This window comes from Procambarus clarkii, chromosome 49 (genome assembly GCF_040958095.1).
Source record: "Procambarus clarkii isolate CNS0578487 chromosome 49, FALCON_Pclarkii_2.0, whole genome shotgun sequence".
Taxonomy (NCBI): Eukaryota; Metazoa; Arthropoda; class Malacostraca; order Decapoda; family Cambaridae; genus Procambarus; species Procambarus clarkii.
The window spans coordinates 11,761,771-11,775,909 of NC_091198.1; the positions used below are offsets into that span (position 1 = coordinate 11,761,771).

Sequence of the window (14,139 nt, forward strand, 5' to 3'; positions counted from 1 at the left end):
AACGAAAGCTTACTAAACCTGATATTCACAATGATGAACTAATCAGAGATATTACAATCTCAGATACTACATACTCACACTATAAACTCATTAAAGTGCAAACCAATATTAATAACGGTAGTAGGCCCAAGAGACCCAACAAGCGAGAAGGAGTATTCAATCAATTCAATTTCAACAATAAGAGGATTGACTGGGAAAAAATAAACGTAGACCTTGCAACCATTCAATGGAAGACGGTCTTAAGCGACAAAACTCCCACACAGGGAATAGCTCAACTGACAGCTGAAGCTTACAAGGTCTGCTTGAAGCACGTGCCTGTGAGGAGGGGCAGAAAGAGGACCACTCTAGAAAGAGAAAGCAGACGACTGTACAGGAGAAGGAAAAAAATAACGGAAATGCTTAAGAAGACACGACAATCACAAGAAAAGAACCTAAACCTAAGCAGGGAGATCGCAGAAATAGAACAAACGTTGAAGCGATCATACGAGGCTGAGGAAATGGAATTGGAACAGAAAGCTATTCAAGACATAAAGAAAAATCCATAATATTTTTTCACATACGCAAAATCAAAAACCTCCACCAGTATTGAACCTTTAATTACAACTGAAGGTTCGTTCACAGAGGACATCAAAGAAATTAGTGAAATTCTAAGAAGCCAGTATGAGCCTATGTTTAGCACACTAATAAACAACATGAAAGTTGATGATCCAGACAGCTTCTTTATGAATGACATTCATAAAGTTAGGATAGTAGATAGGATAGTTAGTAGGATAACAACATACTGGAGCGAAAGATAGGGAAGGAAATGCAGAATCGGTTCTGGGAGTAGAACTCCCAGAACCCTCTCCAAATGTGCTCCTGGGAGACCCTTACCGACCTTTGACAGCCCCCTTCCCCTCCCCCCATTCTCGCTTTTTCTCTCGCTCTCTCGCTCGCTCTCTCGCTCGCTCTCTCGCTCCCTCTCTCGCTCCCTCCCTCTCTCGGTCCCTCCCTCTCTCGCTCCCTCCCTCTCTCGCTCCCTCCCTCTCTCGCTCCCTCCCTCTCTCGCTCCCTCCCTCTCTCGCTCCCTCCCTCCCTCCCTCTCTCGCTCCCTCCCTCTCTCGCTCCCTCCCTCTCGCTCCCTCCCTCCCTCTCGCTCCCTCCCTCTCTCGCTCCCTCCCTCTCTCGCTCCCTCCCTCTCTCGCTCCCTCCCTCTCTCGCTCCCTCCCTCTCTCGCTCCCTCCCTCTCTCGCTCCCTCCCTCTCTCGCTCCCTCCCTCTCTCGCTCCCTCCCTCTCTCGCTCCCTCCCTCTCTCGCTCCCTCCCTCTCTCGCTCCCTCCCTCCCTCCCTCTCTCCCTCTCTCTCTCTCTCTCTCTCTCTCTCTCTCTCTCTCTCTCTCTCTCTCTCTCTCTCTCTCTCTCTCTCTCTCATATGCTTGCTCGTTCTCTTGCTCTCTCACGCCCTTTCGCGTTCTATCATAAAAGAGATTTCAATTGTATATTAAATTCCTGAAACTTTTATGAATGTGCGTTTTTCGAGGTTTTTATTTTCCAACAATTCATCTCAAGAAAGCGAAAACATTCGTTATACTGTAGTCGATGAATATACAATGTGGGAGGGGAGGGTGTGGGCGGGTGCTGGGTGTGGGCGGGTGCTGGGTGTGGGGTTGGTGTGGGGTGTGGGGGTGTGGGGGTGTAGCTGTGAGATGCGTTGGTGTATAGCTGCCCCACTGAGAGGTGTTACGTCTTGTCCCACTGTGGGGTATTAACTCCTGCCCTACTGAATGGAACAGTAACAGACAAATTCACTTCTTGAGGTTATCTTGAGATGATTTCGGGGCTTTTTAGTGTCCCCGCGGCCCGGTCCTCGACCAGGCCTCCACCCCCAGGAAGCAGCCCGTGACAGCTGGCTAACACCCAGGTACCTATTTTACTGCTAGGTAACAGGGGCATAGGGTGAAAGAAACTCTGCCCATTGTTTCTCTTCGGCGCCCGGGATCGAACCCGGGACCACAGGATCACAAGCCCAGTGTGCTGTCCGCTCGGCCGACCGGCTCCCTTGTTCAAATGAGGCGATTCGCTCCCACCCTGGCCGACCAATTTCCGCATTTCCGGGCAATTTGGTTCAGGTAATTAAGAATAGATTGTTGGACCGGAAGAAGCACGTATCAAGGCTAATGAAAGTTTGTTAATAATAACCCGAACCTCATTAGCGACCTTAAATTTGACTTCCTTGCCTGTTCTTAGTCGATAAAGATGGCTTCCTGTGCACTCAGATGCACAGGAAGGTGGCACAATAGTGTACGAACACGAGTATTGTGCAGGAGAACCAATATTGTGTACGAGCGCGAGTTACAGTGGACGTCTTCAAGAGGAAACTAGATAGTTTCCTCCAAGGAGTGCCGGACCAACCAGGCTGTGGTGGGTATGTGGGCCTGCGGGCCGCTCCAAGCAACAGCCTGTTGGACCAAACTCTCACAAGTCAAGTCTGGCCCCGGGCCGGGCTTGGGGAGTAGAACAACTCCCAGAACCCCATCAACCAGGTTTAGACGTTTCCATACGTTAAACTGTCTTTATCAAGGCGGTTTATATCCGAAAGTTTCAGTTCATTATTAATTTAATTGTGGTTTAAACGCGTTATTCTGAACGTTAAGTGTCAATATTTAACGGTGGCGTATGTTTAATTTTAGCATGTGTATAAATTAACTAAATATGCAACAATTACACCAAATTGTGCAATATTTTCCATGAAATATTCATGCAAATTAGCTGGATATTTTCCCATAAATTTCTCCAAATAAAAACTAGTTGCCTGGGGGATGTTCTAAATTATGGAGTGATGACGGCACGTGTTGGCACCCCTCACCCTGACCTACACCCTGACCAGCCTCCACCCTGACCTACACCCTGACCTACACCCTGACCAGCCTCCACCCTGACCTACACCCTGACCTACACCCTGACCAGCCTCCACCCTGACCTACACCCTGACCAGCCTTCACCCTGACCTACACCCTGACCAGCCTTCACCCTGACCTACACCCTGACGAGCCTCCACCCTGACTTACACCCTGACCAGCCTTCACCCTGACTTACACCCTGACCAGCCTCCGTCCTGAACGAATATAGGATTTCAGGAGTCCGGCCTTGGTGCAGAGTGCATGGCCGGTCTCCTGTTAATGGTTACTTCAAAGTCCAGTAAGGTTAGGGTGACAACTGATATGTAGTTCGATGATGGTGTCACGTATATAAAGAATTCGTTTATATTAATAATAATTTACTTAGGAAAAGTACATACATAGTTGCAGAGTTACAGTACAAACATTCTGTTTCATTTAAAGATAGAGGTAGTACATACAATATCTAAAGCCACTAGTACGCATAGCGTTTCGGGTAACATGGTTCAGTTTGGATCATTGATCTTCAATGTGGTCACGAGTTCACTGACAACGGAATCATACTGAAGCCTTGAGACTTCATTCATTTCTTTGTTGTCATCTGTGAAAGTTCCATCACCCTTGCGCAAGGGCCCAATGCTGGGTGTAGTTTTTGTTCTACATTTTGCATGGGAGTAAAAGTATTTTGGATTCCTCTCTATTTCACTAATGGCCTTTTGCCTCTCCTGGGTTTCATATTATTCTTGTAACTGTACCTCGATCGTGCCTATTTCTCAACGTAGCCTGGCCGTTCTTAGGACAGAGTGGAGCATTTGGGATGCAATGTGATTGGTTTTCCTCGCCTATAGAGGGAGCGCCGTTGTCGTTCCAATTTGCATCTTTTTTCCCCATTCTTTTATTAGTGGTATGTGACTTTCACTTATTTCTAGTGCTACTGAGCCTATTTTCTGGAAGCACTGGTTTTAGTCCGCATTATCTAGCCATTTTTCCCAGCATATTTCGGCGAAATTCTTGGTTATTTGTTTCCAATTAATTAATTTATTAAAATTGAATTTACTGAAGTCTCCTGCTCTTGGTCTGGAGGCAGGGTGCACAGGTCTATTGCTCATGCTTGCCTCGACGTCAATTTGCTTGTGATCTGTGTAACATGTGCAGGCGAGGAGTCACAATAACGTGGCTGAAGTATGTTGACCAGACCACACACTAGAAGGTGAAGGGACGACGACGTTTCGGTCCGTCCTGGACCATTCTCAAGTCAAATACTGAGTAACATTTGTTTGTAATCATATTCCTTATCAGTTCATCACTATAAAAATAAGATATAGGGTGTTTTCTGTTGATTCTATTATTGTCTGGTTTAAGACAATCTGTCACACATCAGTAAGAGGTCATTTGTGTGTGACTTCATTTAGACGGCTTCGTAGGATCCTCTTCAGTTACCTTGAGATGATTTCGCTTCTTAGCGTCCCCGCGGCCCGGTCCTCGACCAGGCCTCCATTTTGTTTCACACCCTCAGGACGCAGCCCGTAGCAGCTGTCTTAACTCCCAGGTACCTATTTCACTGCTATCAGGAGTATCAGGGTGAAAGGAACTCTGCCCATTTGTTTCCGCCTCCACCGGGAATAGAACCCGGAACCTCGGGATTACGAACCCCGAGCGCTGTCCACTCAGCCGTCAGGCCCCCCCCCCCCCTCCCCAACATGACTGCATTTGCCAGGTTTTCCACCTTAGGAGCCCCCGTCAGGCAGCCGTACATGCAATAGTCAAGCCAGCTAGCAACCAAACGAGACTGTCAAGACGTTGGAGTGAGTAGAAGCAGCAGGAGGAAGGAGAGTGAGAGAACTAGGGAATGTTTAAACGAACGAGAGAAGCTGGAAAAACCAGTGTGGAAAGCGGAGAAAATAAAAGAAGAGGATCCCGAGAAGTAGAGAAAGCACGTGAAAGTTGGTACTAAGACCGGGGTGACAGGTGAGGCTAGGGGGTGACAGGTGAGGCTGGGGGTGACAGGTGAGGCAGGGGGTGACGGGTGAGGCTGGGGGGTGACAGGTGAGGCTGGGGGGTGACAGGTGAGGCTGGGGTGATAGGTGAGGCTGGGGGTGACGGGTGAGGCTGGGGGTGACGGGTGAGGTTGGGGGGTGACAGGTGAGGCTGGGGATGACAGGTGAGGCTGGGGGTGACAGGTGAGGCAGGGGGGTGACGGGTGAGGCTGGGGGGTGACGGGTGAGGCTGGGGGGTGACAGGTGAGGCTGGGGGGTGACAGGTGAGGCTGGGGTGACGGGTGAGGCTGGGGGTGACGGGTGAGGTTGGGGGGTGACAGGTGAGGCTGGGGATGACAGGTGAGGCTGGGGGGTGACAGGTGAGGCTGTGGGGTGACAGGTGAGGCTGGGGGTGACGGGTGAGGCTGGGGGTGACAGGTGAGGCTGGGGGTGACAGGTGAGGCTGGGGGTGACAGGTGAGGCTGGGGGTGACAGGTGAGGCTGGGGGGTGACAGGTGAGGCTGTGGGGTGACAGGTGAGGCTGGGGGTGACGGGTGAGGCTGGGGGGTGACAGGTGAGGCTAGGGGTGACAGGTGAGGCTGGGGGTGACGGGTGAGGCTGGGGGTGACGGGTGAGGTTGGGGGGTGACAGGTAAGGCCGGGGGTGACAGGTGAGGCTGGGGGTGACAGGTGAGGCTGGGGGTGACAGGTGAGGCTGGGGGGTGACAGGTGAGGCGGGGGGTGACAGGTGAGGCTGGGGGTGACAGGTGAGGCCGGGGTGACAGGTGAGGCTGGGGGTGACAGGTGAGGCTGGGGGTGACAGGTAAGGCCGGGGGTGACAGGTGAGGCTGGGGGTGACAGGTGAGGCTGGGGGTGACAGGTGAGGCTGGGGGGTGACAGGTGAGGCACACAAAATATGCACAGAAGGAATTACTAGCAAAGTAGGGAGATTGATTTGTCATTTTCTAACGAACTGAATCCGGTGTGTAATAGTCAACAAAATAATATTCGGATAATTCACCTTGAAAAGTACAGTGTCAGATGGTACTGTGCTTGCTCCAGTACTCTAGGGTACTGTGCTTGCTCCAGTACTCTAGGGTACTGTGCTTGCTCCAGTACTCTAGGGTACTGTGCTTGCTCCAGTACTCTAGGGTACTGTGCTTGCTCCAGTACTCTAGGGTACTGTGCTTGCTCCAGTACTCTAGGGTACTGTGCTTGCTCCAGTACTCTAGGGTACTGTGCTTGCTCCAGTACTCTAGGGTACTGTGCTTGCTCCAGTACTCTAGGGTACTGTGCTTGCCCCAGTACTCTAGGGTACTGTGCTTGCTCCAGTACTCTAGGGTACTGTGCTTGCTCCAGTACTCTAGGGTACTGTGCTTGCTCCAGTACTCTAGGGTACTGTGCTTGCTCCAGTACTCTAGGGTACTGTGCTTGCTCCAGTACTCTAGGGTACTGTGCTTGCTCCAGTACTCTAGGGTACTGTGCTTGCTCCAGTACTCTAGGGTACTGTGCTTGCTCCAGTACTCTAGGGTACTGTGCTTGCTCCAGTACTCTAGGGTACTGTGCTTGCCCCAGTACTCTAGGGTACTGTGCTTGCCCCAGTATTCTAGGGTACTGTGCTTGCCCCAGTACTCTAGGTTACTGTGCTTGCTCCAGTACTCTAGGTTACTGTGCTTGCTCCAGTATTCTAGGTTACTGTGCTTGCTCCAGTACTCTAGGTTACTGTGCTTGCCCCAGTACTCTAGGGTACTGTGCTTCCCCCAGTACTCTAGGGTACTGTGCTTGCCCCAGTATTCTAGGGTACTGTGCTTGCTCCAGTACTCTAGGTTACAGTGCTTGCTCCAGTACTTTTTATCATCTTCATTTTAAACATAGACAAGAGCATTGTCACGGGCTGTGTGTTATTTTTGTCATCAATTGTGTCATGATTTTGTTGTCAATAGTTTGTGTGTCAAAGACCTGTCAAGAACTTGGGAATGGTGGACGTTTAAATGTTGTCTAGGGGAAATAAATGATTTTATCTGAGCCTAGGGGAAAATCAAGGAGTAAGGAAAACAGCCTAGTACAAAGACACAAATTTATACGTATAAGACAAACGATATTACATGTATTAAATGTTGTTCTTTACAACACTAGGTGATTATGAATTAATACAAGTACCTAGCGGGCTCTAGATACCCTAAGGCTTACCGTGCCAAACCTGGAACCGTGCATACAGCCACCACAGCTATCAACCGATGACACACACATTTACACCTCTAGGGAACCTGGACTCTCTTATAAAACATCTCCAAAGTCGGCATAACTGCTCTACTATATCTTGCATCCCTGATAACAAGTAATGATGGCTTATCTGACTGTACGGCCGGAGGAAATTCCCCCGATAGCAAGGTCTGGTCGTCAACGTATCCACCTCCCCTCACGTCAAGATGGCGTCCACCTCTTGCGTCATCGCCCTTGATACTCTGGGGTCAGATTCACGAAAGCCCTTACGCAAACACTTACGAACCTGTACATCTTTTCTCAATCTTTGGCGGCTTTGTTTCCATTTATTAAACAGTTAATGAGCTCCGAAGCACCAGGAGGCTGTTTATAACAACAACAACCGTTGATTTGTAAGTTTTCATGCTTGTAAACTGTTTAATAAATGTAACCAAAGCCATCAAAGATTGAGGTAATATGTACACGTTCGTAAGAACTTGCATAACTGCTTCGTGAATCTGGCCCCTGGAGAACGTACAAAGATCATTCAAGGCTAGAATTCACTCAGTAAAACATCTAAGTTATTGAGACAATTTAAAATGTTTAAATCTTCATTCCTAGAGCGCGGCGGGAAATGCAATAATACTCTTTTTAAATTACTAGAGTGGACAGGTTGCAAGTGTACACGAGGAAATACACCCAATAAACTCGCCCCTCGGGGCAAAATTTAAAAAAATTTAATTTAACACCACATGGGATCAGGAGCCATAGCAGCATGTCCAAAATAGCCCCTTTGAAAACCGAAGATGTAATAGCCACGCCGAGTGAGGATTGTATCAACATCGAGAGCCCCGAGACGTTTCACTCTCTAAACATAGACGGCATAACTGGCCGACCTGTCACCGTGCTCAAAAGAGGACTTGATAAACACCTCCAGTGGATACCTGATCAACCAGGCTGTGAGTCATACGTCAGGTTCTTGTGTCCAACAGCAGTCCGTCCTCCTGGTGAGGTAGTACTTATAGTAACGGTGAGGACCATAGTACATATATTAACGTAATGGACAGCTAGAAAGTGGAAATCGTTACTTCTGAATTTGGACACAGCGGAAAACTTTTTTTTGTTGATGTCGCAAAGAAAACTTAACCTAACCTTCCTAGGCCTAATACATGCTATCTGAGGGCTAATATAGTACATATATGTGCTATACTAAGCCTAGGAATATTTAAGTTTGATTTTAGCTTTAATTTTTCGGACTATAAAGTGAAGAGGACCAAACTCTACTAATTGTCCATTACGTCTATGTATGAACGACGGTTCACATTGTTACAAAAGTACTACCTAAACAGGCGGATGGGTTGCCAACAGTCTGGTTGACCAGACCACCAACCAGGAGGCCCTATCAAAGACCGGGCCGCGGTGACGTTGATCCTCGGAATCAACACAAGATAACTACGAAGTGTCTTTACCTCAGAGAGGTAAAACCAGGGGATAACAGGTGAGGCGGCGAGGTGACAAGTCAGGCGGGGAGGTGACAGGTGAGGCGGGGAGGTGACAGGTGAGGCGGGGAGGTGACAGGTGAGGCGGGGAGGTGACAGGTGAGGCGGGGAGGTGACAGGTGAGGCGGGGAGGTGACAGGTGAGGCGGGGAGGTGACAGGTGAGGCGGGGAGGTGACAAGTGAGGCGGGGAGGTGACAGGTGAGGCGGGGAGGTGACAAGTGAGGCGGCGAGGTGACAGGTGAGGCGGCGAGGTGACAGCTAGGTGAGGCGGGGAAGTGACAAGTGAGGCGGGGAGGTGACAGGTGAGGCGGGGAGGTGACAGGTGAGGCGGGGAGGTGACAGGTGAGGCGGCGAGGTGACAAGTGAGGCGGGGAGGTGACAGGTGAGGCGGGGAGGTGACAGGTGAGGCGGGGAGGTGACAGGTGAGGCGGGGAGGTGACAGGTGAGGCGGGGAGGTGACAGGTGAGGCGGGGAGGTGACAAGTGAGGCGGCGAGGTGACAAGTGAGGCGGGGAGGTGACAGGTGAGGCGGCGAGGTGACAAGTGAGGCGGCGAGGTGACAAGTGAGGCGGCGAGGTGACAAGTGAGGCGGGGAGGTGACAGGTGAGGCGGGGAGGTGACAGGTGAGGCGGGGAGGTGACAGGTGAGGCGGGGAGGAGACAGGTGAGGCGCGGGGAGACAGGTGAGGCGCGGGGAGACAGGTGAGGCGGGGGGAGACAGGTGAGGACGGGATGAGGGGTGAGGCGGGGGGGGGGGGGAGACAGGTTTGTGCGCGTGTGGTGGGGGAGGGGGAGCGTTTAGGGTGGGAGGTGGGGGAAGGGGGGGGGGGTCCAGGAAGGGGGTGATGACCCCAAGTGATGAGAGGGAGTCACTATCCATCGCTTGTATCCACAAACCTTCGCACTTGATCAACCACACTATCAACAACTCCGCGTCAACCCATTCCTTCGCGTCAATTTCTCCTCTGGTTCCCTTACATTCCTCAGGCCCAGGAAGGCTGTTAGCTGAATTGATGGTGGTGGTCGTTGATGATTGACGATTAGGTTGTTTGGTGTTGAATTTGGTGTTGATTGTGGTCGTACCGGGTGGTGATTCGCCAGTTGTTTAACAGGTGATAGTTTGTGTTGACTGTGGCGGGGGGTTATTCAGCTGTGTCTGTCTCTGTCTGTCTGTCTGTCTGTCTGTGAAAAGTGGCACTCGGAAGCTGTCTAGCCTGTCTGTGTGGCTGTGAAAAGTGACTTGTAGTGAGTGTGGCTGCAAGTGCCTCCATGCATTGGATCAATAAGTGCACTTTTCAATTATTGTGATCTTGTAGCAAGAAAGTAAACAGACTATTCTTTGCCACATGGCAGCTGTAACAGCTCCCATCTGGTAGTTCCCATGTGGCAGCTCCTAGGATGACTGCTTTTCCTGGTGTGAGGATTGCCAGACGAAACTGACTGTGTAAGAGCCGAGTGCATCAATGCACAAGTTGCAATGTAAAAAAAGCTGAAGATGTTGAAATTGAATTGAAATTGAAATAAGTTTATTGAGGTAAAATACACACAAAGGGATGAGGTAGCTCAAGCTATTCTCACCCCGTTCAGTACATCGTGTTAATACATACATATACACACATCACAAACAATAAACATATTACCAAAAATTCTGACAGATAAACTTATACATTTCCTCCTTTACACAAGTAGTATGGTATCAGACGTACACATAAATACTTTTATGACCTACGTATACTGCTGAAGATGTTGATATAAGTGTTTCCAGACATCATGAATTGCAGGTGAAAAGGAGGATGTACTGGGCGTGGTAAGCTACCAGAGAGTGTGAAGATGGTACTGTACTAGGCGACTATGTAACACATTGTTATGCACCAAAGGGTGACCATAGCGAGCAAAGACACGTGTGTGCTAAGTGCAGTAGCCAAAATAATGAATGAAGAGAACATCGTGTAACCGGTAATTCAGTGAGTAGTCTAATTATCACTAATCGCTAATAATTAGAGAGTAGTCTAATGATTCAGTGAGCCCGGCCTGGCCCCAGGGCCGGGCTGAACTCGTGAAACCCTCTACAGGTATGGTCCGGGTAGTAATAAACACAAGGGTGTTCCAGAGTGGAGGAAGATACAGGATCAGGTACTGGTGTTGAGTCAGCTGCTGGAGAAGGTCTGGGCTCCGTGAACTTTGAAAGTGTTTATAACGAAGTGAACAAACAAGTTCTCGGGAGATGGTCAACATGTATAGAGTTGGTGGGATTTTAATGAATGCTGTGAAGCGCTTTTATTTATGATAGGAAGTGTAGTCCAGGAGCTTCAGGAGACAGGTTTGGCGTGATATCAACTCCTAGATCTTTCTCTCTGTCCGTTTCGTGAAGGACTTCATCTCCCTTTCGGTATCCTGTGTCTGGCCTTCTATTTCCTCCGCCTAGTTTCATTACTTTACATTTACTCGGGTTGAACTTTAGTAGCCATTTGTTGGACCATTCCTTCAGTTTGTCAAGGTCATCTTGTAGCCCCATACTCTCTTCCTCTGTCTTAATCATCCTCATAAATTTTGCATCAGCAAACATTGAGAGGGTCGAGTCTATACCATCTGGGAGATTATTTACATATATCAGAAACGTTATAGGTCCAAGGACTGATCTCTGCGGAACTCCACTGGTGCCGCCTCGCCACTTCCAGACCTGGCCCCCTCACGGTGACTCGCTGTCTTCTGTTGCTTAGGTACTCCCTTATCCCGTGGAGTACCTTCCCTTTCACTCCCGCCTGCATCTCCAGTTTGTGCACTAGTTTCTTATGTGGTACTGTTTCAAAGGCTTTCTGGCAATCCAAAAAAATTCAGTCTGCCCAGCCCTCCCTTTCTGGCCTGGTTTTGGTTGCCTGGTCGTAGAATTCAATTAATCCTAAATAATAATAATTATAATAGGTACTAATAATAATTAAATAGGTACCTGGGTGTTAGTCAGCTGTCACGGGCTGCTTCCTGGGGGTGGAGGCCTGGTCGAGGACCGGGCCGCGGGGACACTAAAAAGGCCCCGAAATCATCTCAAGATAACCTCAAGAAGAGAATCCTGTGAGGCATGATTTGCCATCCCTGAACCCATGTTGACGATATGTTACAAAGTTCTTTCTCTCCAAATGTTCCACTAGTTTTTTTTGCACAATCTTCATCATCTTGCATGGTATGCAAGTTAGAGATACTGGTCTTTAGTTCAGTGCCTCCTGTCTGTCACCCTTCTTGAATATCGGGACTACATTAGCCGTCTTCTACATTTTTGGCAGTTCCCTTGTTGCTAGTGATTTGTTGTACACAATGGAGAGTGGCAGGCACAGAGCTTCTGCTCCTTCCTTTAGTATCCAAGGGGAGATTCCATCCGAGCCTATAGCCTTTGTCACATGCAAATGTAGCAGATGCTTCCCCACCTCCCCACTGGTAATCACAAACACTTCTAGTGGTGTCTGGTTAGATATTGCCTTTCTTATCTTTGGGACTTCTCCTTGCTCTACTGTGAAGACCTCCTGGATGTTCTTATTGAGTTCTTATTGTGGCAGCTTCAAGTTTTCTCTTGAAGCTGCCACAATATTATTGCCACGGTTGTTCCGGCAATATTTCTTATGCTCGCTGGGAGGACGTTGAACAACCGTGGACCTCTGATGTTTATACAGTGTTCTCTGATTGTGCCTATGGCACCTCTGCTCTTCACTGGTTCTCTTCTGCATTTTCTTCCATATAGTTCACTCCAGTACGTTGTTATTTTACTGTGTAGATTTGGGACCTGACCCTCCAGTATTTTCCATGTGTATATTATTTGGTCTCTCTCTCGTCTCCTTTCTAGTGAGTACATTTGGAGAGCTTTGAGACGATCCCAATAATTAAACTCTTAACCGTCAATCAACTGATGTACAGATTCCTGAACCCATTTGGCTCTGTCATATGTACACTTGAAACTGTGTATGGAGTCAGCCTCCACCACATCCCTTCCTAATGCATTCCATTTGTCAACCACTCTCCTTGCTCTACTGTGAAGACCTCCTGGCCAAACGCGGCAGCTGGAGCCAGCGTGGCCGGCGAGCCAGGCCATGAACGAGGCCTCCACGGCTGTCGGGGTAATTCTTCTTAATGTTTATGTTCGGTTCATTTTGCAAGTTGGTCAACATTTACAAGTGTGTTGCGCATTTATTGACGCTGTTGGGAGGATAAAATACAGTTTAAACATTGTTTACTGCGACAACCTAGGTCAAGCCGGGCCCCCCAGGCCGGGCCCCCCAGGCCGGGCCCCCCCAGGCCGGGCCCCAGGTAGGGCTTGAGGGGTGTAAAAGAACTCCCAGAACTTCCTCCAGGTACAAACCCAAATAATCTGGCAGTATTTACATGACAAAATTCACTAACAAAAGAAATAATAAGGTTGTACTCCACCACAACCACCATTTAGACCGGAACGACTGAATTGGCAAGGGAGTACCAGCCGGACAGAACACAAAGGTTAGGAACACACTGTAATGGTTGCTGTAACTTGTAACCCTTTAAGCTGTAATAATTGCATTGCTGTAACCCCATAGAACTGGAAGAGTTCGCCCTTGCAGCGGAAAATGCTCAACCAGTTATCAGGAAGGAGGGAGAAATGACCAAGATGTTAAAGATATCTTGACAATACAGACCAGATTAAAGATAAGGTTACTCATAAAACAAATAAGGTCGTCACCACTCCTCCTAGAAGTTTGATAATTAGCCTAACTGACTCGGGAGGAGAGGAGGGGGAGGGGGAGGGGGAGGGGGAGGGGGAGGAGACGAGTCAACTAATATTCAGTGTTTGGGAACTTTGATATTTTAATACTTAATGGATGAAATGGAATTCATTTACATTATATCATGTATTACAAGGGGAATATATTTACTCATACAAATATTCGTAAGATCACAGGTGATTTCCAAAACAATTCAACATCTATGACTGAAATAATTAAGGGAAAAATATATAAAATACACATGAAAATAATTAACATTAAGTTTATTTAATAATGCAAATTAATTAACCCTATACTAGTGACATCCTATTGTTTAGAGTCGTGGTAATGGACTACAAATTGTACAGGGAACTCAAAAACCCTTATCACTGCTCCCTCAGGCGATGTAGATCACCTGAGGTAGATCAACCTCATGATCTTCAGGTAGATCAACCACCCCTACCCTCCTCCCTCCACCACTAGTCCAGTTCACACTCAAATTATTTTGTCTGGTATGCTTCAGGGAAGTTAAGGCTCCACCCACTAGGGCTCATCTTGCCCTAGAAACTCCCCCCCTTCCTCGGCCTACACCCAATCACTCTGAACCAGAGACAGTCTTCCTACCAGGCCTCGAGGTACTGACCTATATCCTGAAAGCAGGAGCACTCCCCCAAATGCTTCCCTGCCCTGATGTGTCCACACAAGGTACAAGGAGAAATGTTATGACAAAGTTTATGATACCCAGGTGGGCGTGACTAATGTAGCTCCGGCAGTCTAGAGGGAGGGAGGGAAAAAGGAGAGGAGGAGAGAGGAAGAGGGTAGAGGGGCCTACTTGCCTGACCTCCACCACCCCCACCAGTCACCACCA

General features: G+C 48.7%; 1 protein-coding gene across 1 annotated transcript in view; it reads left to right on the forward strand.

Moving 5' to 3' along the window:
- The window catches only part of LOC123763412 (uncharacterized), a 605,113-nt gene that overhangs the window by 181,238 nt on the left and 409,736 nt on the right, over positions 1-14,139 (forward strand). The window lies entirely within an intron of this gene.